The sequence below is a fragment of the Meleagris gallopavo genome, chromosome 2 (genome assembly GCF_905368555.1).
Source record: "Meleagris gallopavo chromosome 2, MGAL_WU_HG_1.1, whole genome shotgun sequence".
In the NCBI taxonomy this organism is placed as follows: Eukaryota; Metazoa; Chordata; class Aves; order Galliformes; family Phasianidae; genus Meleagris; species Meleagris gallopavo.
The window spans coordinates 21,254,736-21,282,457 of NC_139405.1; the positions used below are offsets into that span (position 1 = coordinate 21,254,736).

The 27,722-nt window shown below is 40.4% G+C and overlaps 1 protein-coding gene across 4 annotated transcripts in view; it reads left to right on the plus strand.

The window, feature by feature from the left end:
- Positions 1–915: 915 nt before the first annotated feature.
- Positions 916–27,722, plus strand: part of PACC1 (proton activated chloride channel 1) — an 86,273-nt gene continuing 59,466 nt past the window's right edge. For 2 of the 4 annotated variants that reach the window (XM_085219280.1, XM_085219282.1), the window contains exon 1: positions 1,862–2,010. The gene's annotated coding sequence lies outside the window, so the exon portion shown is untranslated. Of the gene's footprint in view, positions 1,678–1,861; positions 2,011–27,722 lie in introns of those variants that run through there. The other 2 variants (XM_085219283.1, XM_085219281.1) reach the window with 2 other exon arrangements.

Genomic DNA, 27,722 nt, shown 5'->3' on the forward strand with positions numbered 1-27,722 from the left:
TCAGCTAGCTGATATGCCTCAGTGCCTTGTAAACATTCTCTCTAGTACTGCACATTACTCATAGATTGAAAATCACTTTGACTCCTCTAACATAATTATGTTAATGTCAGATGAGTCACAGAGAAACAGAAAGCCTGCATCAGAGCTGCACCTTAGTGCCAGTTTCTGAAGGTCCTGTTGGCACAGGAGAAGTAGGTTAGGGGGTTCACCGGGAAAAACAACTTTCATTTAATGACTGATGGGAGATGACGATAATGACTCATGAGGAGGGTGGTGTGACAACCAAATTTGGATTCAGGGAAACAAAATTGGTAAGAGAATAGGCTGTCTGATTATTTATAAGAGCAAGAATGAAAAGTACTGCATTTTTAAAGAATGACTTTTTTAGGAAAACTTCACTGATACCTTCTGAGTATAAACAGCTATCAACATTCATGATTTAGTATCAACTGCAGTAGTTTATTTAAATTTACATTTTAGTTAGATTGCACTTCACAGTCACCCATCTCTAATGCTCTATTAGTTCTACCTCTTTCCTTAGTTAATACAAGTGATTATTTTGGATCACAGTGTGGAAAGGCAGAAGCTCTTCACCAAGTCCAAAGGGGTGGCAATGCACTTTGTCTCACTTCAGGCAGCCGAAGGGACATTCAGGGTAGGGCTGTTCCAGAGGTAGGGGATGGGGACACAGATCTGCAGCAGGGGCTATCACTGTAACCTCCGGCACTTTTTCCGTGCAATACAGAAGCTGGTTACTCTGGTATTTCTCTAACAGGTCAGTACGTGCTCAAATACCTATCAATATTCATCAGGCTGGCATGCGTAAGATATATCACCTCAGTGTGACATAAAGGCTCTTTTATTATTTTTTTTTCATTGAGCAGATACGTTATTCCCGGAAGAGTTCAGTCCTCAACAGACCCACGGTGCCCCTTACAAGAAGCAGACTCCCAACTAAACTAACGGCAAAAGCTGCCGTCAGATCCCGCTAAGGTAAAGCAGGGGAAGCCTCAGATGGCAGCGCACCCGCAGCACTCATTCAGCCACAGCCACCTCCACGTTCGCATCCCTGTCAGAAGCGCAAAGCGCACTTACGTTTCCCCGAGCGCTACATCCCTCAGCACCGCCTGGCGGCTCGCTCCCTCGGACCCGCTCCCACCTGCCCCGAACCCGCTTATTAAGCGCCATCCCGCGTGCCCCGCGCCGTTACTAAATCGGGCGGGAGGAAGGTCACGCCGCAGGTGACTAACGGCGCCCTGGATGCCGGCTGACCTCAGTGCGGGGCCGCGGCATCCCCTCGCCCCGCCGGGGGGGGGGCTCGCGGCGCTCCGCTCCCGCCCCCTGCCGGGCGGGTGCCGAGCGGGTCCCGATGGCTTCCCCGCCGCGGCCGCGAGGGGACCGCTAACGGCCGGCAGCCGCCCGCGCCGCCGCACCCCGGGCCGGGCTCCCCCGGCGCCGCTGCGGTCCTCAGCTGCGCCCGTCCGTCAGGGCCGCCCCCCGCACGCGGGGCGGGGCCGGGGGGCGCCGGCCCTTTAAGGCAGCGAAGCCCCGCGAGCATTCCAACCGCATCTCCCCCCAACAGCGCGGCCGCGTCATCGTTCCGGGAAGCAGATGGCGTCATCCCGTCCTCCCGCTGTGGAGGGGCGGGGACTTGAAACAAAGGAATAAAAATAGAAGGTGAGGCCCGGGGCACGGTAGCCACGGCGGTGACGTCGCAGTCACTGTTTTCGGTCCCAAGCATCACAACTCTCTTCCCTCCCCCCCCCTTACGCACTCACACCCCTGAACCGCGCCCGCGCCGCGCATGCGCTTTGCCGCGGGATATTTATAGGCGGTGGGAGCGAGATGGGTGACGTAATTCGGCGCTCGCTGCGTCGTGCGCGCGGTGTGTCACGTGCCTGGCGGCGTTCCCGGCGGCCTCGCGCCGTTGCCCGGCAACCGGGCCGGGGGTCCCGGCTTCCCTCGGAGCGCGCCCTGCCCGCTGGGACCTGCTCCTCCGCCCGGGCTGAGGTGAGGGGGCTCGAGCGGGGCCTTACTCGCGGGACAGGGAGGGAGAGAGGTCACCGACACGCGTGGCATCCCCCGCACTTAATTGGTGCGCGACCCGTTTCCTTCTCGTCCCGGTAAAAGCCCGTGTGTAAAGGCCGGCTGTGCGGCCCTCAACGCTGCGTGCTGGGGCAGCGGGAAGCACGGCGTGGTCACAGTGCCCTCAGGAGCTGCCTCGGATCCTTTGCCATTTTACTGACAGTCAGCTTTTCCTTCGTTAAAAAACAAAATTACATGTGTAGGTTTCTCCAAAAGTAGTGCCTCCTATTTATTTCCATGCAAACAACAAAAGTCAGAAATGGCGGAGTAGCTCTATTTGATAGAGCAGATTCTCAGCTACAAGAAGTGATTTTTTTTCAACGTAGCACCCACCTATGTTGAAATTAGTCCTGTATTTTCCCCAGCGATGAACGACAGCCTCCATGCTGTGCTCACATCCCTGCATGCATGGAGGTCACCCGCTGTCGCCATGGCTGAAGCACACCGCCTCACTGTGCTCACAACTGCTGGTTGGCCTCCAAAAACGTTCAGCAGATATCAATGAATGCCAGTTTTTTCTGCATAGAGGAGTTCAGTGGTGCGCTGTTGCTCCATAGGCATTCCCATGTCAGACGCCATTTTGTCAGACTGCTCTTCTGCTGTCATCTCTCGCATGGCAACAGCATGGAATGGGATATTAGTGGGATGGCTTGACTTCTACTGCCAGAACACTAACATCTGCCTCTGACATCATGGGCTGACATCATAAAATAGGAGGCATTACATTTGCAACAGCCCTTGTATAATGATTGTGTATTTGAAAGAGTGGTGGGCCACGTGCAGGCTTTTAATAGTTGCCTTGGTTAGGCAGTGCTTAATCGGTACTGTACTTCTGTGTGTCAAAACCAGCTTTTACAGTGATGCTGGTACTTTCTGATCAGGTCAGCAGATGGCTTTTTAGGGAAACTGTCCATTGAAGTCAGCATGTGTCTCTCAGAGCTGTTGTTTTCTGGATATGTATGACCTACCAGGCAAGAAATAACACTAGCTTGTGAAGGCTTGTGTCGGATGGTTTGAGCTCAAGGTGAATGTGACAGGCCACATGAAACAGAGTCTGAACTACACCATCAGTAAGCAGCTTCTGGGCCATTGCTGGCTGAGGAATAGTGAGCAAGTGAAAGACGTGAGAAAATGCTCAGTTAGACAATAAGTACTAATAGCCATGCCTATGAAAGAGCCTGCACGTTGGAAAAGATGGTAGAATAGTTGCTGATGATCCTTTTCAGTCAGTCCTTGTTTTAACAGCATGCATTCACAGGGGTTGCATATCTGATTTGAAGAGCTTTGCTGTGCAGGAAATGGTGGTGCAGTACAGTGCAAACTTAAGCCAAATGCTGCTGTCACAGAGGATATGAAGGGAAGGCATGCTTGGTGAAAGGTAGCTGCCAATCTGTTGTTGGATCAGTTCATGCAGTGGAAGAGAGGAAAGCAGTGGGCAAGCCTTCAGGTGGGCAAGCTTTTCTCCTTCAATTGCTTTAAAAAAAAATCTGAAAACCTGTACCAATAATTTATGCTGTTCCTAAAATTAGGGTTAGAAAACTGTTCTCTATCAAAAACCAGATCGCTACATCAGTTTCTGTGGCAGAAACTTAATAGCTACTGGTTTTCCATTTGGCTGTTTCAGGTGACATGCTGCTATGAACACACCTCTCCAACAGAAAACTGTTTAGATCGATGTACATGCAGTTGCACAGTTAGTTGCTCTGTGTGCAAGAAAATGGCCCCAGGATGTACTGTCAGTTCTGCAGTTAGCTCTGCACTGCTCTCAGTGGGCACTTGCAATGCCTGCCTCACCATTACAAGGATGACTGGATGCCAGCAAGGAAAGTCTTTGGAATGAGCTACCAGAATGTCACTGCAAAGCTTACTGTAATTCTGAAAAAATCTGTGCTGACTGTACATCCCTGGCTGTGATGCTGTATGCTATTACTGGAACCTCTCTGGGAAATGGTTAAATAATCACCTTATCCTGGAAGGAGTCTCGTGCTGTGAAACAAAGTTTTCCCGAACTTTCCCATTTGCCCTCCGTGGCTTTCAGGCAGTGCTGCAGCCTTACCATCAGGAGCCACCTTCCTGGAAACCCTTGAGCACCAAGCAGAAACATGCTGTGCATGTCTTGCATAATAAATGTCCTCTGCAGCAGAACCACCATGATTTATGGATTTTAGTCATTTGCATTCCAAAATGTGATGTACTTGCTCAGTATTCTGAATGTCGTGACGGAGGTCAGTGGGATGAGCCCAGATGGCCTCTAGGCATTTAGTGCTGCCTGTCACAAGCTGAAGGACAGATGCCAGGTCAGCAGCTGGAGGACATTTTCATAAAGCAGTCCAAGTAGACCATTTGGGTGCCTCTAAAACACAAGCCCTGTGTTTGTGGACACCAGAGAGCATAGGAGCTTAAATTTAGTATTTAATTTTGTTATTAGTCTTCCTGCTAGCCTTTTGCTTTCCCACAGGCAATAATTAGCAGCTGTTCTTTAAGTTCCGAGGTGATTAAAGTTTCTCCTCACTTTTCAGTGCTAATTGCTCTTTTCTCTAAGAATGTCCACTGTTTTCACATAATCAGAGTATTTAAATTCTTAAGAGAATTGTGAGGGTCCGCATACCTCTAACAACCTGTTTCTGTTGATCCAATTAAACAAAGCATTTTTGACTGCATTCTACATCCTTGCCTTCTATGTTTCCATGTCTTCTGAATCTGGAGTCCGTTTTCAAGGCAGAGGATGAGGAGTTTCTGGTGGAACTGAAGAAAGACTTAACAGGGTTCTTTGTTTTCAAGGAAGAGAAACCAAGAGGATCTCTTTTGAGTTTCCTTTAATTACAGGCCTGAGGGCAGAGGGAAAGGAGCAATAATTTTTGTTTCTCAATATGATGTTTGTGATTTAGTTCTGCCTGGAGGAGTTGCTGATTTGTTGCTATGTAATGCAACTTCCCTGCGGCTTTAGGGTTTTGGCTGTGTTACACTGCTGATTGGAGATTGTCTTGCCTTTTCTGTGGGAGCTCTCCAGAAGGCACATGGGACTTGTATCTGTTACTTAAACATTCTTCTGTGCATTTCTCTCCTCACTCATACGGGTTTCCTTTTGGTATGATCAGGAGTTGAATGTCAAGTTGGTTCTTGCGGTTTGGCTTTTTCATTCTAGAGAAAACATGATACATTTGAAATGTATTTGAAATACCGTTTTCTCATTAGATCGTTAGTTATGCAAGGTGGAGGATGGCAGTTACCCTTAAAGCTATTTATTAAACTGTGGTTGTGAATCTAATGAGGGAAGATGAGATTCAAGAAAGGACATGATGAAAGTTTTGGTAGAAGTGGGTACAGTCAGGGTGATGAAGGTGTGAGAGAAAGTTAATGTCAAAAAAAGGTTCACAACTCCTTTGGTGTGTACATTTCTGCTATTATGTGTGAGCAGCCCTTGATCAGACAGAGGTCTAAGTCAGTGCTCTGTAGTTTCCTTCTTTATGGCAGTCTTCTTCTGGCAGCACCAAATTCAGGAGTTTTGTGACTTTTTGAAAAGCACAGAAATTATTTATTTTATCCCTTCTGTGATAAGTTCTTGCCTCCCAGCAAGTGTAAACAGAACCATCAGTGATCCTGAGCATTTTTCTTTACGGGTGGGAAGAGTGGTTAACTTGGGAGCAAGGGTCTCAGGAATCAGTCCACCACAGTTTGATTTAGGTAAGTCATTTAATACCTTCTGACAAGTAGAAATGATGTTTTGTACCTCAGAGCAGTGTGGTGAGCGTATCATTCAGAATGTTTATAATGTAAACAGTGAAGATAAATAGAAATTGCACTTAAAAGGCCTTTTACTGCTTTCGACAGAACAGGTACTGCAGCATCTGTATGAAGTAAAACAGTACAGCTATTCATAGAAGCTGCTGTAATCTCTCAAATAAATTTATGGAGCTTGTAAGATTGTTCCATATTGAAATCTAAATAGCTGTTGGAAAGAAGTCCCTTTTTGATCTCTGCCTTCAAAACTTGGTCACATTTCAGAGTGATCAGCTACCTGTGAATTAATCGTGAACTGGAACTCATAAGGATATCGTAACTTCTCATTTAACAATCTAAATTCTGTCTTTCCATTTGATCATCCAGTCCATTCATAGGGTGAGTGCAGAGTTGTTATCTTTCAAGACAGAATGAATTATAGAATTCATGAATGTATTCTTATTGCAGCTGCTCTCTACCAACAGCATAAATTGAAAGTTTGTATTAAACATGACTCTTGATGTTCACAAATAGATCATCACCACTGCTGCATTCTGTGTTCTAATCCTCCCTGCCATTACCTCCATCCCCACCCCCAAAACGTGTTTCCAATAGCACAGAGTGAAAAAATTTCACTTGCTGCACTCAGTCCCTGTAAGAACTTCAGTACTTCTCTATTTGTTTCTTCCCAGCACCTCACATTGTCCATTTCCACTCTTTCTTGTTTTGTTTGCTCTGGCATGATATTTAGCGTTATCTAACATTTCTAGTGGTCTGGAACTCTCATTTTCAACTGTTACTCAAAGATGTGGACAATTTCATTACTTTCATACAGAAACAAATGTAGTGCACTGTGAATTGCAGTGGGAAATTTATTTTGCAAAGCAAGAATGGTTGTGTAAAGAAGTTTAAAAGTAAAAAAAAAACCCTTTGTTTTCCCCCAAAGGCCCCTGTTTTTATTACTCTGCTCGTACGTTCTTGGAACTTGTCTCAATCCTTGGCTTCGGAATGCCTTACCAAATGTGAGGAGTTTGAAATAGACTCTGTAGATCGTGCCTGCCAGTTTGAAACTTCCATAATCAGCAGGGCACACTGTGTATTGTGAAACATCTGTCTTCACTGAGCACCATGCTTACATATCCTTCAACTGTTACCCACTCACTTGCATGCGCAGCAGCAGCAAAGCCATGCATGAACACATCTACAAAGGCAATGTATTTAAATATTATCAGCAGAAGTGCAGTATGTGGTTGACACTAGAGGTGACAAACTGTTGCTCTGTGGGAATTTCATCTTTCCACATTTTTTTTATTGAACATTTCTGAGATGGTATCTTCCCTCTGCTCTACCATTAAAAACAGTGCAAATAATATAAAGTTGTCTTCCAAGTCGGGTGTGATTCTTTCCGTCTTGAGCAAGTGTCACGCTTCTTGCTAAGTGGAGCGATGCAGGACCAGGTGTGTAGGTTTCTGTGATGGAGAAGATGATTTGTTTGTTCTTGGCTTCCTTTCTTTGTATGGATTGATGTGTGAGCAAAAACCACAGGTCTGGCTGCTAAAACACACAACCTATGCTGTTAAAAGTGAAGAGCGTTTTAAAATTTGTTTGATTCCCTTTCAGTAACTATTTTTATGATAAACAAAGTCTGTAAATTGAAATTATCTACTGCTTTTTTCTCCTAGTACCAGGGATACAAATTCTATTTCTGGGCATTGATTTCTGTTTGAACTTGACTGGCTTCTTAAAGCTGTGTTCTCATAAGCAGGGTCTTCTAAGGTTTTATGATAATGTTGTCTGATCTTGCAAACTTTGTAGGACTGGGAGAATTCCCACAAAAGCTTGTTTCCTTCCTTCCTTTTCCCATTGAAGTCACTACTTTGCTTTTGAAAATACCTTTCAATGATACTTGTCCAACTGTAAGTTTTTTAGCTTTTTGCTTTGCTTCCTATCCTAAATAATGATATTTTTAAAGATCAAGCTGTATACTCCATGAATGTTATTCAGAGTTCTTCTGCCAACTGGTTTTTGTTCCATTGCTATTTAGTCTGTCATTGCTTTGTGTTTTAGAACACTGGATGCAATAATTCTTAGTAGTATCACATGTGATAAAAGCTCCTTGAAACTCAGAAAAAGAATATTTTTGAATCGTTATGCTGTGCTAAACACAGTATTAAGAGATAAGTCTTGCTTTAGAGAAATAAGTTTTGCTTTAGCCTCTGTAATTCAGATTGGTTTTAATAACTGTGATTACAGCATAATATCTTGCCTGCCTCCTAGGCAGTTATGCCATCATTGATGCAGTCTTTGACAGCTTGAAAATGCAGGTAAAGAAATCAAGATTTTATTCTTTTGCTCTTTCATAACTGCTGTAGAGTTCTGCAGTTTATGATTGCTGTTCTACTTAAATGCCAGGTTCTGCAGTGCTGAAAAGAAGCAGTCTTCAGCTGTTGAAAATAAACATGCATCTGTATCAAAGGTTATTATGATTCATTTTTATGCTTGTTGTCAGTTCTTTGAAAAATATCCTTTCAAATATAAAAAGATAGATCCTTGTTTATTTAACGGTCCATTAGAATATGTTCCTGTGTCACTGAAACAGTGATAATGGAAAGAGGTAAAAATTGATGATTAAAGGCAAGATTTTAAAGTTCACTGAGAGTGTTTTAGCATTAGTGGATCATATTCTGCAGCCAGTAAAGCAGAGATTGTCAATTACTTCTGAAGGAGTTTAGGGGAAACTGAATTTGCTGAAATGGTCTGTTTTCACTCAGACTTGCAATACAAGGATTATGTGTTGACGTGTATTTAAACCAAACTGGTGTGAATGCTTAACAGATGTTTCATGGGAACATTTTTTATAATGCATTTGAACCATAAAACACAAGGTGACACTTTTTTAATCAGTATTTCTGATGCTTGCATTGAGGATGCGTGTATTCTAATAGTTACAGCGCTCAGCGTTATTGTGCAGATTCTTGTATGGTTATGAAATACAGTGATCTTGTACAATGTTAAGTGCTGCAATGAAAATCTAGATACAAAATAGAGTGATCGTTTGTATGAGAGAAAATAAATCATGTTGACCTAAACTAAATTAGTACTCTTGCTGAAATAACTTTCAGAAAGTTTTAAAAACTAGGTTAAATCTTAGTTTCTGTCCATTCTCACTGAGCACGAGGCCAACAGCAATCAGTTGATAAGTCTAATGTGGGGTCCAAGAGTGAAAGTGGAGAAAATGTAAGTGCCCTTATTCTTTTTTCCTCTCATGGAGGAGCTTTCAGAGGTGGGACAGCGCTGTTCCAGTGCTAACCCCTTCTGTACCAGTGTCAGATAGCCACGCCAAGAGACACAGCTGGGAGATCGTCATCTTCATATTGGAATGGAGTAAAAGAAGTTACTGAGAGTTGCTTTTACCTTTTTTTTTTTTTTTTTTTCCCCCTCTTAACGTTTCTCAAAGTTATGCTTGACTGTTCTACTGAAATCCTCTAGCATTTATAACAAATTTATCATACTCCTATGAGAGAAAATCCATGAAATTTGGACGATTGATGACTATAAATTATCTCTCCGCTGTGTAGTAATGTTACCTCTTCAGTCATTCAATCACAGGAGTTTTGCTGCTGGTGTGTCTGGAAGGATGACTTTCTCCCAGTCTTTGCTTGGCTTTTAGATCCATAGAAGACCTCTTATTTCTTAGAGAATTGGATTATACATTTATTGCAGGATGTACTAAATCAAAAGGGAACAGTTCCACATAGAAATATTTTCTGCTTTCCCTTTGTTTGTGTTATATGATTTATGTAGAAAACATAAATCTGAAAGCTACTTGTATCCTTTCTTGTGTATCTCTGGATGCCTTTTCTCCAAAGCTTGATGGTTTAGAAGAAGTCTTACAGCATCTGACACCAAGGATGACCTTGAGGTTTTGCAAGATGTGCTGACAATTCCGTAGTAGCGTTTTGCATAACATTTCAATAAGACAGTATGTCCTTCCTGCTTGCATCTGCTTTCAGAAAACTTCTGTTTTAGGATGATGGAGTAGTTCACTTTCTCGTGATTGGCAGTGTCATAACAGGATATAAACTGTGCATAGTGTTTCACTGTGTGCAGATGGATGCAGTTTGGAACCAATTTTACAGTGATCAGATTAGACCTTTTCTGAAATACACTATACATGTTTATACTGCCTAGTAGTAGCAGTGTGCAGGCAGGGGTATGTAAGTTAGTCCTGAAGAAGCGCGTGGTATCTGTACGTCACAGTATGGTGTCTAGCTCGGGTCTTTGATGTGATGCAGTGCTGTTGTGGATAGCTGAGTTCAGAACTATGCCCAGACAATATACAAGCTCATATTACATATTGTAAACTTATCTATTATTTCTGAAACTGCAGAGTTCTGGTTTAGAAGAGGATAGAGGCAAAGAACACTTTGTACAGTTTGCTTTATTCCGCTAAGGTAACTTTAGTATGAATATAAGGAGGTCATAGAAGTATAACAATAACTTGACTTTATGCACTGAGCCATAAGTACATTTTTTTTATTCTACATTTCACATATTTATGTGCTTGCATAGGTGTGCCTATAGTTCAGCTGCACGAAGAATATGTTCATTTAGCTAATGGTTAAGGCTGCTTTTTGTTAATATTTACTTATACATTCTTTTGTCTAACTGCCAGTGATGCCAACGACTTGCAGAAGGACAGTAGCATCTTAATTGACATCAGCTCGGTGGGTGAATTCCCAAAGTAATAATAGGTCCTCTGTCATACACAAATCTTCAACGATGACAGAGGATTTTAGCACAGTGAGGCCTGGTGTATAAATTCTAAGTAATGTTAGAAAAAGCTGTCAGGTTTCTTGGCTCTTGATTTTGTTCAGAAGTCTGGGAACCTGATTATTCAGACTGTCGATCAGTCTGGAAACTTAATTCATCCATCCTTATATAGCATCTACCCAAAGGTTCAATAGCAACTGTTCTAAAGTTGTTGGTGTTTTTTGTTATTTCATTTTGCATTATGGTTTGTTTGATCCAGATGCTGCCAAAAGCAGCACGAGTCTCTCCATTGACTTTGGTTAACTGGTCACCACATGACATTATAGTAAGCATGTGTTGATTACTTCTCTTCGTTCCTAACAGACACCAGTCATCATGGAGAACCGTGAATGACCGCTGTTTCCGTTACTCACTTTCCAGTAATATCTCATTTTCAGTATGAAACCCTTGGTCCTACACAGTATTACAAATAAGCTACATAAATAAAAAGATTTTGCCACAGAACTGGAGCAGTAGGGTGGTATTTTCTAAACTTGGAACTTTCCCAAAATCATGGTCACTGATCCATGTGACATGTTACCAAAGTTGCTGGTATCATAGTTTGGTTTTTTTAAGAGTGACTTTCAACTTATAGATGACTGAAAGCTGCTGCAGTCTGTAGGCGGAAGGACACAAAGGACAATGTATTACATAGTGAAATGGAGCTGTGACTCAGCTTTTGCCTGAAAATAACACTCAGTTCATTCCTTTTACTTCTTCCTGGCTATCAAGAAAAGCCCTCCAGCACTGAAACAAGGGAACATTCTGTCTATTTAAATAATACTTTAAAAACTTACTGAAAATGGTGAACCACAGAAAAGTAAAACAGTAACTAACAGTAGCAGCGTTGCTTTCTCAGCTGTGCAATTTGTAGCAAATACAACAGTGCAGCACAATTCCTTATTTTAGAGGCAAAGTGTCTCACATGTACACATGGCATAAAAAACATTGGACAGAGGTGAAAACTTTCTGTTAAGATATTCTGTGATATAATGCAGCTTTGTTATAGTAACACTGGAGGATAACAGTAGTACAGATGTTTTGGGAAGACCTAAGAAGTTCTGGTAATGGCAAGTGTTTTCCATACTTGGTTTGTGTTATCTCAGGTATCAGGGATGGAAAATTAATGGCATCAGGACAGAACGGGTACTGTGCCTCATGCAGAGATTTCTTTGATGCTGATGAGAACTGGTGTTCTTACATTCCATGAACAGCTATGTACTGTAAATAATGTAACATTAAATAAATAGGTTTATGGGAGTGTTCTTGTTTGTCTTGAATCTTTGTTACTACGGACCATAGTTTCTACTCTGCTTCTCACACCACCTAAATTCTAAAGCTTCCAGACCAGAAACCCTGACACCTCTCTCCCAGGTTTGCCACAGGACAGCATAGTAAAGTAAGCACTGCACATGCTTGTTTAAGAAAGTTTCAGAAGTTACCACAGATACACTAACAGGATTATTTTCTTGAAAAATCTTTTGTCCCATTTCATCTTCCTAGCAAGTGAAATCTCTGTCAAAGAATGACAGAATTATATAGAAAGGGACATCTGGAGACTATCTAATTCGAAGCACAGCCTACTTAAATTGGGTTGCTCAAGATGTTATCCAGTCAAGTTTCAAGCATTTCCAAAAACAGAAGAACTGACTTCTCTCAGTAACTTGTTGCAAGGTTTAACTAGTGTCACAGTGAATAATTTCTTAAAATATAATCAGAATTTCCCTTCTTGCAGCTTGTGTACATTACCTCATCTAATGCAGTCCTATCACTGTGCCTTTCTGAGGAAAAAATGGGCGTATCTTCTCTACATACTTCCATTAGGTCATGGAAGACAGCAATGTTCTTCTCCTCTTAAAACCATGTAAGCCCATTTGGAGTGTTGCTTTAGTGCTGCTTAACTGTCCTCTGTACATGTCTTATCTTGGGGAAAGAGAAGGTTTGTTAATCTCCAAGGCCTTTCTGTAAGACTCTCAGAATGGTAGGTGAAGAATCAATAAAAAACCTGAAGACAGAAAAATGTATAAATATATTTTGCATTGAAGTGTATGACCTTTACAGTATGGAATAAGAAAAAGAGTCAAAAGATGCTTCCCCGTTTTGTATTTCCACATACAATATAGGTGCTGTTGTCTATCATTACAGCCAGACACAGTGACGTAACAAAGTTGCTTGAAACTCTACACATCCAACCTTCTGCTTCCCTTTTTGTTAATCTCTAAAACCTGTTTGGGGTCCGCTCCTGCTAGAGATTCATGTAACAGAATTTGTTCTATGAAGGAAAAAAATGTCATTTCTGTTGTCTCCCTTGTTGTGTATCAAAGTATTCTTCCCAGTACTGAGCATGTAGTTCTTCCCTGGCTGCTCCTTTCCCTCCTTGATTCCAGTAGCACTACAGATTGAAGTGCAGACTGGAAAACCCTAGTGTCATTTTTCTTTGAAGCAAGTGCCCACGTTGACATTGCAATCTCTACTGATGTTGGAAGCAACTTCAAACTGGTTCAAACACCATCCTATTTTTACTCTTTTTGATAGGTTCTCACCTGTGCCAGCAAACTGCTTACGCCCACAGCTAAATTCCAGATCTGGTAGAAACACTGCATGAGATAGATCCAGGAGCAGTTCTCACATGTTTTCTCTGCTATACCTTAACCTTCCTCCTGGCTGGAAAAGTATTTTCTTGAGGTGAAGAGAACTGGTCAAATAAGAGGTTGGCGATGTCTCTAGAGTGCCCTCTGGTGAAATTGCCACTATGGGGGCCTCTCCCTGATGCACGAAGAGGGTGGCTGCTAGGGGCTGCAGATACCAACGTGGTGCCTTTGGGCATCCTGTCTTACTCTGTCTCACTGTCACATGACAGAAAGCAAGACAGGTCAAAGTGGTGCGCTCTGAGCATCCTGGTCAAAAGCACAGAAAAACATTTTGCATCCCACACAAGGCCGAACAAATTCTGAGTCCAATGCTCGGGGGTTGGCTCAGCCATGAGTGGAAGAGCTGTATCTACTTCGAGAACAAGATACGAAAAGGTTAACAGTTTTTCTCTTCTGCATAGCATGCATCCCTCACCATCTAATATTCTTCTTGTAGAAATTTCTATTGCTCAATGAAAATAAAAGTCAGTCTAAGGAAACACTACATAATATATTTTTTTTAGTGTAACTGTGCATCTGTTTGTGACTTTTTCTGTCATAGCAATACTTTGTATCTTTTGGATTAGTGTTGCTGTTATCTTCAAGCCAAGGATAAGAAATGCCTTGGAGTAGACTTTAGAACACATTTTTGTTCTCTGCATTAATGTTGCTTTATTTCTTTGTAAGAGGCACAGTGTGTGTCTTAGAATATTCTGGTGACATCTCTACTTGACAATTAAGTTTCTAAGAATTCATAATGGAGTGAGCTTCTTAATCTTCTTAGGCTTTAGTGTCTTTCTGAATTAAGGTCTTTCTCATTTCCTACCTGAGAAAAAAATCGGTAATAACTCTTAACAGAGATAAAATGTGTGTCTTTTTACTGACATGCCGACAAAATCACGTACTGATTATACATTTAGGAGCCTTTTTTTTTTCTTTTCTTTTTTTTTTCCCCCCACCCTACATGCAGATATCAGGGGATGAGAGCAAAAGGGTCTTATCTTCCTCCCTGCGTTCTCTGTCTCTTCTCATCGACGGCGTAGCATCCTGCTTCCTCTTTCTTGAGTCCTGGATGCAATTTGAGCACAGCAGTCATCGGAAGGGAAATGCAGTCAGAATGCTTTTCTGTAGAGATATCCACCTCTCTGGTAATATTTTTAAGAGCTGCATTATGAGCACAAGCTGGGAAATCTGAAACTGCCCTAAGTTGTGCTACTGATTGTATGTGGCTGTGACATATGAAGATGCCGCCTCTCTTAGATCCTTGTACCCTGTGCTGGCAGAAGAACATGGATGAATCTGAGTCGGTGTGGAAAACTCAGGTATAGTGAGCAACCACATGGCTGGGACAGCTTCTGTGAACTTCTTGTCTCCAGGCAATGGACTTTGCTACTCTTAGAATTACAAGTAGATTGTTTATTCTGAATGCTTGGACATGATTGTGAAAATCAGTGAAGCATTGGTGGCATATGAGCATTGTAAGCAAATACCCACACTACAAAGTGATGGTGTGAACAACAGCTGAGTTGTATATATTGACTTTTGCCTGTCCTTTAATTTGCCAATGCCATATCAAGCTATGTTTTTTATATAAGATAGGACTTAAATTACTGTCAATATTTAACTTACAACTTGAACTAAGATTACAGCAAAACCAAATTTAATATCAAAGAAGCCTGCAGGAGTGGCTCCTGGATCAAAATAATAGCTGATCTGACATGCCAATCTCATGGGCCTTTTGAAGAATGAAACTATTCTGAATTCCTATAAATACAAAGACAAACCCAAGGGAAGTGAGGTCACTTTTCATCTAAGCATGTAGATTGAATCAAGGACTTCAGGAGACCTAGTTATAAATTTGATTTGCTAATCTTTTTACAAATTACTATCTTTACTGCTATTACAGAGTTTTCAATACCAGTGAGCTTCTGACTGCCTGAAGTAGACCATTTTGCCAACCATTGCTGAGCTCTGTGCTGCCCCACCTAGATTGCTGCAAGTATCCCAGCAAATTATTCTAAAGCTAGTACAGGCATGTCTAGGTGATACTGCAGCCACTGTTATGACTGCATTTTTAATTACTATGAATTAATATAATTTTTTCCTTTATGAGGACAACTCTTGGAGACTGCTCTTTTTTTTTTTTTTAAATTGTTTCTGTTGGTTGAAGATAAAAGCTACTTAAACTAAAAAAGTACAGAAGTCTTTTTTTTCAATGAATCGATACATGCCAGTGTGAACACATCTTATATGAAAAAATAGTGTCAATTGTACTTCACACTTCTAAATCTCTTAAGAAATGAGGTACTCAAAAGATTTTAAAGCGACTTTAAATAGGACATTATTATGCATCTATCTTGAGTAATTCTGGATTTCTAAAAGAAAATATTTTGTTGTTGAATTATTTTATAGATACGTAGATTTAGTCATGCTTAGAATAGCTATTTAGTCATGTTAAGATGAACTATGCAGATGTTTTGTGGTGAAGAAGTGATAAAGTAGCAATATAGAATATAAAAGTGGGATGGGTCATTGAATTAATCTTCAAGGTATGACTTAAATTGATGAAAGACAGTTAAATCCTTAAATTCACTCATTTTCAACAGGTAATAGCAGCAAAAAAATGGGCTGGTAGAATACCACATGGTCTGAAATTTTCTAGTCTGAATATAATTCGATCTAAATATACTTATCAGTGACTTAGAAAAGTTTTATGTTAATTAAAATCACATACTCAAAAATTACTTACTTGAGATACAAAATGTTTAGTGAATAGCTAATTTAAAACCAATATAAATGACCTCCAGGAAAAAAAAAAAACACCACCTGTTGAACGAAGACAGCAGTTCTGCTTTATAAAGAGTGCTCTTCTGGGAACCAGTGGCATGGTAAATTTCCATTTGTTTCCTGTGTGAAAAGGATCTTTCGCATTCCTTCTTAGCTGTGCATATATAGCCACTGTCTTCTACATGCATCTTGGTTTAGCTACTGGTAGCATGCACTGGGAGGTCTCACTGGCATAACTGAAATACAGCTATGATGTACTGGAAAAATATGATTTCGGGATTCTTTTTATGCCCTGTACTGGATGTGTTGTGCATGTCATAGAATCACAGAATCATAGAATGGCTTGGGTTGGAAGGGATCTCAAGGATCATGAAGCTTCAATCTTCCCGCCACAGGCAGGATCACCAACCTCCATATCTTACACTAGACCAGGCTGCCCAGGGTCCCATCCAACCTGGCCTTGAACACCTCCAGGGATGGGGCATCCACAGCTTCTCTGGGCAGCCTGTTCCAGCACCTCACCAGTCCCTTGGTAAAGAACTCCTCCTTGACATCCAATCTAAATCTTCTCTTCCTCAACTTAAAACCATTTCCCCTGGTCCTTTCATTGCTCTGAATGCTGAGCAGACTTTCCTCTCAAATGTTAATTCTGTACGGATAGCTCTTCCTTCTAGGTCAGCAGGACTGTTCTTAGAAAGACTTGATGTCGTTATCCATTTTCTTTTGCAGTTATTATTGAAATGGCCATCTTTTACCCGAGAATAGGAATTTTTCACATGAAATCAGACAATTCTGTTCCATTTGACATCATCTGTTTGATTTATTTTTTTTATTAATGCAATTTTGTATTGCATTTATTTCTAGTTATAAAATATAGTTAATTTGTCAAATACACTTCAGAGTACATACAGGACTATATTCAGGATAACTATCTTGGAACACACATCATATGTGACTATAGTAACCTATAATTTTATCTCTTCCACCAAGTACTTCACAAAGTAATGTAAAAATCATTGTTTTTTTGCATAAGAAGTTGCTAGACTTGTTAATGCACAAAGTGTAGCTAGCATCGTTTTAGTATGTATTGATAAGACCCTCCATATGATATAGGGCTGTCAGTGAGAATGCTATTCATAGAATAGGATCAGACGCTCTGTCTCCTATCATAAATCCAGTGTCTATATAGGCTGGGTACAAATTCCAGATTCTAATCTCTATGTTTCAGTGTCCATATGTAATAGTGTACCTTGATATACAATCCACTATATTCGTTTAGAAAAAATACAGTTTATATCCAATTATAATCTACTGCTATTCCAATGGATATTTATCTTTTTTGTTAGTTTGAAATTAGAGTAATTTCTCTAGTTTAATATTTTCTGTGTGACTTTCTAACCAAGAGTTGTATCATAAAGGAACCAAGGAAAAATATTAAAACCTACCTGGCTATGATAGATAATGGATTTAGCTTTCCTTGCAGATTGCCCCATATTGTCACATGCAAACGAAACATTTTTACAACTGATTTTTTTTATCAATGTTTGTTATTATTACAGAACATGTTGCAAAAAGAACAGTCATTTACAATAAATCTTTAGTTTTCATTCTTGTGTTCTAGTAAGACTCTTTGGAAAGTATTGGGATTTTGTGTGACTCATTATGGTAGGGAATTCTTAATCTCAAATATATATTCTGTGGTCCTTGGAAAGTACACTGTTGATTGCACGGGAGGTGTCTAAGTTGCTTAATATATTACCAAACACTTGATTACTAAATAATGCTTTACATAAATGAATTTTGCTTACAGAGAAATTCCATGCTAGGTACAATTTACCACAGACTTGAAAGTCGGAGAGAAGATGTGTTCAAGGCCAGGTTAGATGGGGCCCTGAGTAGCCTGATCTAGTGTCTGAATAAGTTGTTGGCAACCCTGCCCATCGCAAGGAAGTTGGAACTAGATAATCTTTAGATAATCTTTAAGGTCCCTTCCAAGCCAACCTATTCTATGATTCTGTGTTTTGTTTTTCTCAAATCTGTGATCTGAAATGACAGCATAGGAGGGAGATACACTGTGCCAGAAGCACTTGTTAAAATCCAAAACCCACTCAAAATAAATCTAGTTTCATATTTTGTTATGTACTCTGTATGGGAATTAGGCTTGTCATCCATGCTTGCAAATCAAGCATGTTACTGTTGTTTCTAATGTAGGTGTCCCAGTCAGAAAACTTGCACTAACCACTGTAAAACCTGAGTAGATATTGCTCACGTCAAAATAGGACACAGTTGGCAAAACAACATGATTTTGCAGCAAGACCAGGAGAAATTGAATTATTCAGAGTTGGAATTGTGAATGGCTTTTTTTTTTTTCTTTTTTTTTTTTCATAAAACTTGGTGAAGCAGAAAATCTGGATTTGGAATGTGATATAGACTAGATTTTGTAAACTAGTTCAAGATATTTCCTCTCATTACCAAACATTCTTATACCACATCTTCCATACGAAACAAGCAATCTGGATTGCATATGAATGCTTATGTCCAGCTATGCAGCTATGAATTAATCAGCTCCCGTTACCCCAGTAACACTGCCATTGGTATGGTTCTTCACCATATAACATTCAGTGAGGGTGTTATTTTAAGCCAGGCCTTGATTCGTTTCTAACATTTAGAATTGTCACTGCTCTTTACAGAAATGTTGGTTTGAGGCTTTGGTTTTTTGTTTGTTTGCTAGTTTTTGAAAGTTAATGAACTAAATACCTTCTTAAAGGTTACTGGGTTTAACGTTACTTTTTGTATTTCTCATGTTTTTTCTTTATATAGGTTATTCCTTCTCTGTCTATAATCCCATGTACTGTAGAAACCTTTGCTAAACTTTCTGTAGTGACTTTATTCACTGAAGTCACACCTCATATTTAGTTGCTGACTTCATTGTGCTTACTTTCCTGAATGCTTTGCTATATTGGCTTAAAGATTTAATCCACTACAACACTTAAGTACTACATTACATATGTAAGATAAAAAACAAAGACCAAACTGGATAATGATGTAGACCCAAACTCCGTGTTCACTTGATGAGAACTGTGAGTTAATGGTGGTTCTCTGAGACAAGTTAATTTTCCTTCCCTGTTGCACTTCTTTGAGCCCTTGGAAGTTCAGATTTTTAGGAAGGGAGCTAAAAACCAGAGTCATTCTCTGGTGGAGATGGCAGGATCAGCGTCTAAATGAGAGTTCTGCAGAGAATCAAATACTATAATTCTGTTATAATATTTGTTAGTATTTAATTTTGTTATAATATTTGCAGCCTGTTCCATGCCCACTGCCCTCTGACACAAACCCTTTCCCTAACCCCCAGCTGCCCCTCCCCTGACACAGCTCCACGCCGTTCCCTCAGGCCCTGTCGCTGTCACAGAGAGCAGAGCTCAGCGCTGCCCTCCGCTCTCTGTGAGGAGCTGGGGCTGCCATGAGGCCTCCTCTCAGCTCCTCTGCTCTGTGCTGAGCAAACACAGGGACCTCAGCTGCTCTTTACACACTTTGCTCTCTAGACTGTAGATAATTCTCCATCATCTTAACTCTTTGAATACACTCTAATATTCTTGTATTGTGGTGTCCAAGCCTGCACATAGTGCTTGAGGTACTTGAGATTGAGGCCACACCAGTGCAGAGCAGAGTGGGACAGTCTTTTCCCTCGATAAGCAAGCAGTGCTGTTTAGCATGGTTTCTGCCTCTATCAGAAAGCTTTTTGTTACGTGGGCTTTCCAAAAGATTTCCATGTTGCAATGAGCATGCTCTCAGGACTCTGGCAAAATTCAGGAAATGTCCTCAGCCACATTCGTTAATTCAAGAGAATGATATCAGTGGTAATTGATGAGCAAGGTAAAGTCTAATGCTCAGGACATTAACATTTCTCTGACTATAGTGCCTTAATTTTTAATAAAGCTTTATTGTTTATTCCAAAACTTCAAGGAATGCTCTTGGTATCGTTTTGAAATTTCCACTCCTAGCACCATGGAACATTTCTAGGTGATCAAGTGAAGAAAGTCAGGAGCCCACGCTTAGGGCAGAAGAGTAAGAACTTGTAGGGAAGGAAGGATGAAAGGTGAGGGAAGTTATGATTAATGAAATAGATGGAATTGGGATTGGTGAAATGACGATTCTGATAGGATTTTTGTTTTCAAAAACAGTTTTTTCAAATCCAAAATGTTCTGTTAGAATGAACAGATTTTTTTGTTGGTGAGAGGCAGATGAGCTGCTCAATTTTTCCAGTTTTCCAGCCAAGCAAGAACAAGCCTGAGGGAAGCAAGAAGATTTACCGTTATATCATTTACTAAACTGCAATTATTAGTTCTTTATTTTCAAGGCTCCCTTGTTCAGGGAGTTTCCAGATCTGGAGATCAACATTCTCAAACTGATAAAAATATTCCAATCATGAAGTCTTGTAACATCTTGTACAAAGACCCTTGGAATTTACCAATTTACATATTGCTCCATATGCAGGGTTTAATTTTGCCGGTGAACTGTGGAAAGAACTACTACCATTAGAAAAGCTTTGATTGGGGAGGAATACACTTAGCTTCTAACAGTTGCATCAAATACTTGTAGAGTGTATACCTTGTGAATAAGCATTCTATTATTTCAGTCTTTATTTAAAAAAAACAAACTCTGGTGGCTTTATAGATGGACTGACTTACCAATAAGAATGTTGGCTTCTTCAGTTGTGTTTCATATGTAACATTATTGTTTACTGTTGGAAATGGTCCATTTCTGACTTGTTGGGAGGAACGAATAGTGCTGCTGAAAAATGTGAGTTGCCTCTGGCTTCATTATAGTAGGCTTGTGTAACCGTAATCATGATGGCACCTACAGTTCATTATTCGTCTCCATCAATTTGAGCAAGGAATTCTGAGGCTTGGTAAGTTGTAAATTTTGGTTATTCCTTTCATGGTCTTCTTAAATATTACCTATTTGTCTTTTACACGTATAAAATATTTCTTAAGGATGATTTATTAATTAAATGTAGCTTAAAAGTAGTCCATTAGCTTTGATAAAAACTTGGATTACAAACATCTACTGAACATGTTTGTGTTCTAGGAATTGCTATTAAAAAATCCATATTTGGAATTCATACTTCTAGGAAGGTGGAGTGGAATGCTATTGTACAGAGGTATCTTTTGGAAAGAAAAGCTATTTATGGTCAGTAGGAATTCTTTTCAGGGCTGTAAATCTCTGTATCCTTAAATCATGTGTATATAGCTGACTAATTTTTTCTGAACTTTCAGATGGGATACATGCTCTAAACAAAATGATTTGTAACACTGTTATACAGCTGTTATTTTTTGCCTCACAGGTGCCTACATTTCAGTTTTATTGAAGTAATTTCTGGATACCTTCTAAGTCAGTTCCAATGGTTAAAATTTTTTGTATGCATGTATGTTCGAATATTGAACAGATTTTTGACCCCATCTCCCATAATATCCTCATAGGTAAGCTTAGGAAGTTTTGGATAGATGAGTGGACAGTGAGGTGTACTTAGAATGGGCTTTCTGGCAGAGCTCAGAGGGCTGTGATCAGTGGCACAGCCTAGCTGGAGGCCTGTAGACAGTGGTCAGTTCCCCAGCGGTTGGTACAGGGTCCAGTCTTGTTCAACGTCTTTATCAATCATAGAATCACAGAATGACTTGGGTTGGAAGGGACCTCAAAGGATCATCAAGTTCCAGTCCCCCTGACACAGGTGAGATTGCCAACCTCTATATCAAGTACTAGATCAAGTTGCCCAGGGCCCCATCCATCGTGTCCCTGAACACCTCCAGGGATGGGACATCCACAACCTCTTTGGGGAGTTGTGCCAGCACCTCACTTCCCTCTCAGTGAAAAACTTCACCCTGACATCTGATCTGTATCTTCCCTTCTTGAATTTAAAGCCATTCTCCCTTGTTCTATCACTGTCTACCTATGTAAAAGTTTTCCCTCGTGTTTATAATCTCCCTTTAAATATTGGAAGGCCATAAAGAGGTATCCCCCAACTCCTTCAGCCTTTCCTCATAGGAGAGGTACTCAAGCCTTCTGATAATCTTCATGGCCCTACTCTGGACTGTCTCCAAAAGTATGACATCTTTCCTGTCTTGGAGGCCCCAGACCTGGATGCAGTACTCCAGATGGGGCTTCAAGAGGACAGAGTACAGAGAGACAATCCCTTCCCTCACCCTGCTGGCCACCCCTCTACTTTAGCCAGGATCATTTTCATACCACATGAGGAAGAACACTCCTGCAGTGTACATTTTTAAGTCCTCTTTTAATGGAGAATTATTTTGTTCTCTGCTGGGCTTTTTGTTTTATGGGTTGCAGAGCTTAATGGGATGTCTTGTGTTGAGATTTTAACATTAGCTTTATATGATTGCAGAAAATTGTGTAGTGATACAATCCTTATGTTTGTAATACTAAGTATTCCTGAAAGCAGAGATTTCAACTGCAGCTTGTTAAGACTCTTCTTTACTTAGAGGCACTACAATTCTAATTCTTTCTTTTTTTGTTTGTTTGCATGCAAATAATCATTGGTGTTCTGTATCATTGCACAAATGCCAGCTTTCTTCCCACTTCTTATTATGCTGTGTGACTGAGTTGAAAATAAGAACCCATGTCCTCTTCTGGGGTTGGAACAGAGGCTTCTTTATCAAACTGTCAGCTGTTTACCTGAAGTTGTAACTCAGTTCCTTTAAATCACAGCACTGTGATGCAGCAATTCTGCTACCGGAGATTCTGCTTTGTTTTTGCCATAAAAAAATTGGATTTGACATTTTTCTGTAACATAACTGTTTTAAGACATAATTTCTCTTTGTATTTAGACTTTCTGTAAAACACTTCATATGCTGTAAAAGATGTATCATCTCAGAATTGAGTCACATGTTTAATTGCAAATTAAGCTTACTGCATTTTAGTGTAATTCTGTGATGTTCTCACCAAAGAAACAGCACATGATTATTTGTAAGCTTGCCATATCTAGAAGGAAATTTGATAAGGCTTTCAGAATCTGCACTGTAAGGCTAGTAATTGCCATGATCCAATAACGGAGCCCTCAGTGGTGGCATCACTAGAGAGAGTAAGCATGGTGTGACTGCTGCTGGCTTCTCGGATCACGCTGTCTAATGAAAGATTCATATGGAGATGATGCTTTGTAACAAACATCTATACTGCCACCAGGTCACAAGCTTGATTTCAGCCAATCAATAGAGTTCATCCTCCTAAAGGTAGCTAATGACAGCATGTTTATGAGAAATGAAATGGCTTGCAATCTAAGACAGCCTGCAAGTTCCTATTGTGTCAGCTTTAAAGAAACAGTACTCATTTGTTATGTCATTTAAACCTTGGAAAGAAAGAAGAGGCAGGGAGAAACTGCCAAGAAAACTTCTTAAAATTCTGAAACTCAAGACAACTGAACTAAGGGAATCCTGAAGTTAAAAACAAATTGTAATTAAAGCTCTCTGCAGTATAAAGGAAATAGAAAAAAAAAAAAAAAGCCTAATTCTTAGGTCTAATTCTTAGACCTAATAGTATCTGAAGTAGAAACAAGTATTTAATTTGACTTCAGGGTTCAAGGATCAGATGTACATGAATGTCTGCATCCTTAATCCTAGCAACGGCTCACTGGCCCATGAAAGGCAGAGGGTCATGTTCCCTTCTGTGTCATATTGACCCATCTGAGAAGAGATGAAAAGAAACTCCTGTTCTTGCACTTACAGAGAGCCAGATAATTTTCTGTAACTTAAAAGTGTCTCTAATTCATTTATTTATGTTTTTTTAAACATTTTACTAGTCATATTAGTTCCAGAAAGCAAATAGAGAAATGGATATGTGTTGAATTAATGCCCTCAGGCATGATCCTGTGAGAGAGTGGGCAATCTGAGAACTGGGGAGCAAAATGAGGAAATACAAAGCCAATACTTTCTTCTGAAGTTCTCAGTAAAACCTTTGAGCTGAATCTTGCATCCTTGCTCCTATCTGAGCAGTATTATGCTGTGCAAGTGTTGGCAATGAGTTATTTTAACTACACGTGTATTAAGGTATGGTAAAATATGAATAATGGAGCTTGACTTTTGAGCTACTGATTATTAGACCTCAGTTTTCCAAGCTGCAGAGTGGAAGATCCTTACTATTCTAATTAAAAATCAGTTCAAATTGTACAATGAAAGATTCTGATTTTCATAGCAAAGAGTATTGTCCTCTGTGCATATATGGGACCACACTGACTCGGCTCCAATTATTCCTTAGGTACAAAATAGCATTACAAAAAATTATGTCAATTTATTTCCAAACTGAAAATAGTATTAATTTAAAATTTAGGATACTTACTCTGTGTGGTAATTTCTTTTTGCATAGGTAAGTAACATAATAAGCTCTATGAGTCTTAACATTATTTTAATTAACAATGTTATGTTCCTTATACCTGGAACAACTTGAAATTGTCACAGATATCTTCAACAAAAACAAATATATATATATATGTGTGTGTTTATCAAATATCAAAATAGAACCCAGGAGAATATCATTTTCCAGGACCACAGGAGCATCAAAACACTCCCTGGCAGTGAGTAAGCAGTCTGATGAGTAAGCCACTTTTAAAGCACTGAACAACAATTCTAAGAGCAATTTCAGATTACTTTTACATTGTTATAAGAAAGCTGTATGTTGTCATTAGATGACGTTTCTTAATGTTCATCTCTTAGTTTCTTACAATAGAGGTGGGAACAAATTAATCACCTCTAACTGCAATTTGAAGTTACGGTCAGACCTTTGCTTCAGATAATAACAAGTTAATTTTTTTCCCTTCATATCGATTGCATTTTGCTTCCAGGGTGCACTCTGATCTATTGCTCTCATGTTTCTTGGATTAACTCAGATTTCTCATGCTTACTATTTCCGTTTCCTTTTCCCTGTTCTGGTAAGTGCTTTAAAGTTTTAAATGTTTAAATAGAATCTCTTTCCCTTAAGGCTTGGAATTTGCCGGGATCCTTTCCTATAAGAGTATCATGACCTATCACAGTCAGCACAAACACACGGGAGATAGATGCTGCTGTGTTCTTATCCTATTTGACTTACATTTGGGTCCGGTCTTGTTCAACATCTTCATCAATGACCTTGATGAGGGGATAGTGGCCACCCTCAGCAAGTTTGCTGATGATACGAAGTTGGGAGGATTGGCTGACACGCCTGAAGGCTGTGCTGCCATTCAGCGAGACCTGGACAGGCTGGAGAGCTGGGCAGTAAGAAACCGGATGAGGTTCAACAAAAGCAAGTGTAGGGTCTTACACCTAGGGAGGAATAATTGCATGCACCAATACAGGCTGGGGGATGAGCTGCTGGAGAGGAGCTCTGCAGAGAGGGACCTGGGCGTCCTGGTGGACGACAGGTTGGCCATGAGCCAGCAGTGTGCCCTCGTGGCCAAAAAGGCCAATGGCATTCTGGGGTGCATTAAGAAGAGCGTGTCCAGCAGGTCGAGGGAGGTGATCCTCCCCCTCTACTCTGCCCTGGTAAGGCCTCATCTGGAGTACTGTGTCCAGTTCTGGGCTCCCCAGTACAAAAAAGACAGGGATCTCTTGGAAAGAGTCCAGTGGAGGGCCACAAAGATGGTGAAGGGCCTGGAGCATCTCCCCTATGAAGAAAGGCTAAGTGAACTGGGTCTGTTTAGCCTTGAGAAAAGAAGACTGAGAGGGGACCTGATCCAGGTTTATAAATATTTGAGATGTGGTGGCCATAGCGGTGAGGCCAGTCTCTTTTCAGTGGTATGTGGAGACAGGACGAGAGGAAACGGACATAAGCTGCAGCACAGGAAGTTTCGCACGAATGTGCGTAAGAACTTCTTTGTGATGACGGTGACGGAGCACTGGAACAGGCTGCCCAGGGAGGTTGTGGAGTCTCCTTCTCTGGAGATATTCAAGTCTCGCCTGGGCGCCTACATGTGCGACCTGGTGTAGGGAACCTGCTTTGGCAGGGGGGTTGGTCTCGATGATCTCTAGAGGTCCCTTCCAACCCCTACAATTCTGTGATTCTGTGACATTTGTGGCCTTGGGCAAGTCTTTAAACTACCTACTAGGGGACCTGAGAGGGTTAATTAAACGAGCAGAGTGCCACGTAATGCTTAACATGGTCTGACTTGAGGATTACTGTACATTCACTGTAAGCCTTGAATATGGACAGTTTGGAGAAATTGTCCCTTTTCAGTGATCTTGCCTGAAGACCAACAGTAAGATATCCGATTCCAGCAATATGAGAGTTGTTTTCATGAAGCAACCAAATTCTGTCATTTCTGCCTGTCTTTAGTGGATGATAATGTTGCTAAAGTTTCCTATAAAGCTTTCAGAAGAAGTGAAGTTTATCTACATTTGTGAAGATCCATATTGACATAAATTTCATACCCATAGTCCTGGAACAGAAGATGGATAAAAGAAATGTCCAGAACACAAATGTGCTAAAACTGATGTCTGGAGAAAGGACAAAATAGTACATAATGGTGGTCATATAAATTGTAATTAGTTACTCATAAAGGATATTATAAAGGAAATATTCAAAGTATTTATTTTTATTAGCTTATTAATAGTTTGACCAGACATTTTTCTTTCATAAGACATTTAATCTACATCTTTAGCATCTTATTACTGTTTCACTTGGGAACTCAGGTCAGATTTTTTCTGTAATTGCTCTGTTTTGATTTAATTTAATTTTTCTTGAATATTAATGGAAGACCTTACACTAATAACTTTATTCTGATTAGTTCTTTGCATCCTGACAGAATATTTTAGTGCCGCATCACAGTGATGGCTCACAGTCATCCTCTGGTGGATCTAATACATCCTATTCGTTCTCCTTATTTGTTATCTCCAGCTTGTCACAGGAATTCATAACCTTATGTGTATGACTATGCACTTCATCTAATTCCACTTTTTTTTTTCTGTCATTGCAGAGTTACTCACTCTCTTTTGGTGTGGAACACAGTCTTTCTTTGTATTAACAGCTTATTACAGACGTAGCTTCTGTGCCAAGGTCACAAGGGAAAATATTAAGCAATATTGCAAGACTTGAGGAATTATCCCAGCAGTTTCTCTTCAGCCTGATGTTTTTCTGTTTTCTCTTCAACCAAACTACAGAAATACAAGGGCATATATTCCAATTTTACCTGTTAACTTTATAAAAGAGCCTGAGGTAGTACAACCCATACTTACGTGTGAAAATGGATCTTCCATCAGTGGTCAGAGAAGTTTCAGATTCCAGAGATTCTTCAGGTGTCTCCACTCAGACCACAGTGCCACACTACATTTTCCAAGCCAAATAGCACATTTGATTGCAATTGCTACTTGCTCTGGCTTTACTCTGATGTCACCAAGGTTTTGCTTTGCAGCTACCAGGAGTGGCATGTGTTTTTGGGCACATTTCAATAATAGAACAAACTAGTCTTTGTCAGCGATTGGAGTTCAAGTTTTGGTATCCACAGCATAGAATCATTAAGGTTGGAAAAGACCATTTAGTTCAATCACCAACCCATCACCCCCATGCCCACTAACCATGTCCCTAAGTGCCATATTTACTCTTTCTTTAAACACCTCCATGAATGGTGACTCCACCACTTCCCTGGGCAGCTCGTTCCAATATATTGTCACTCTTTCTGATGAGAAATTCTCCCTAATATCCGAATTGAACTTC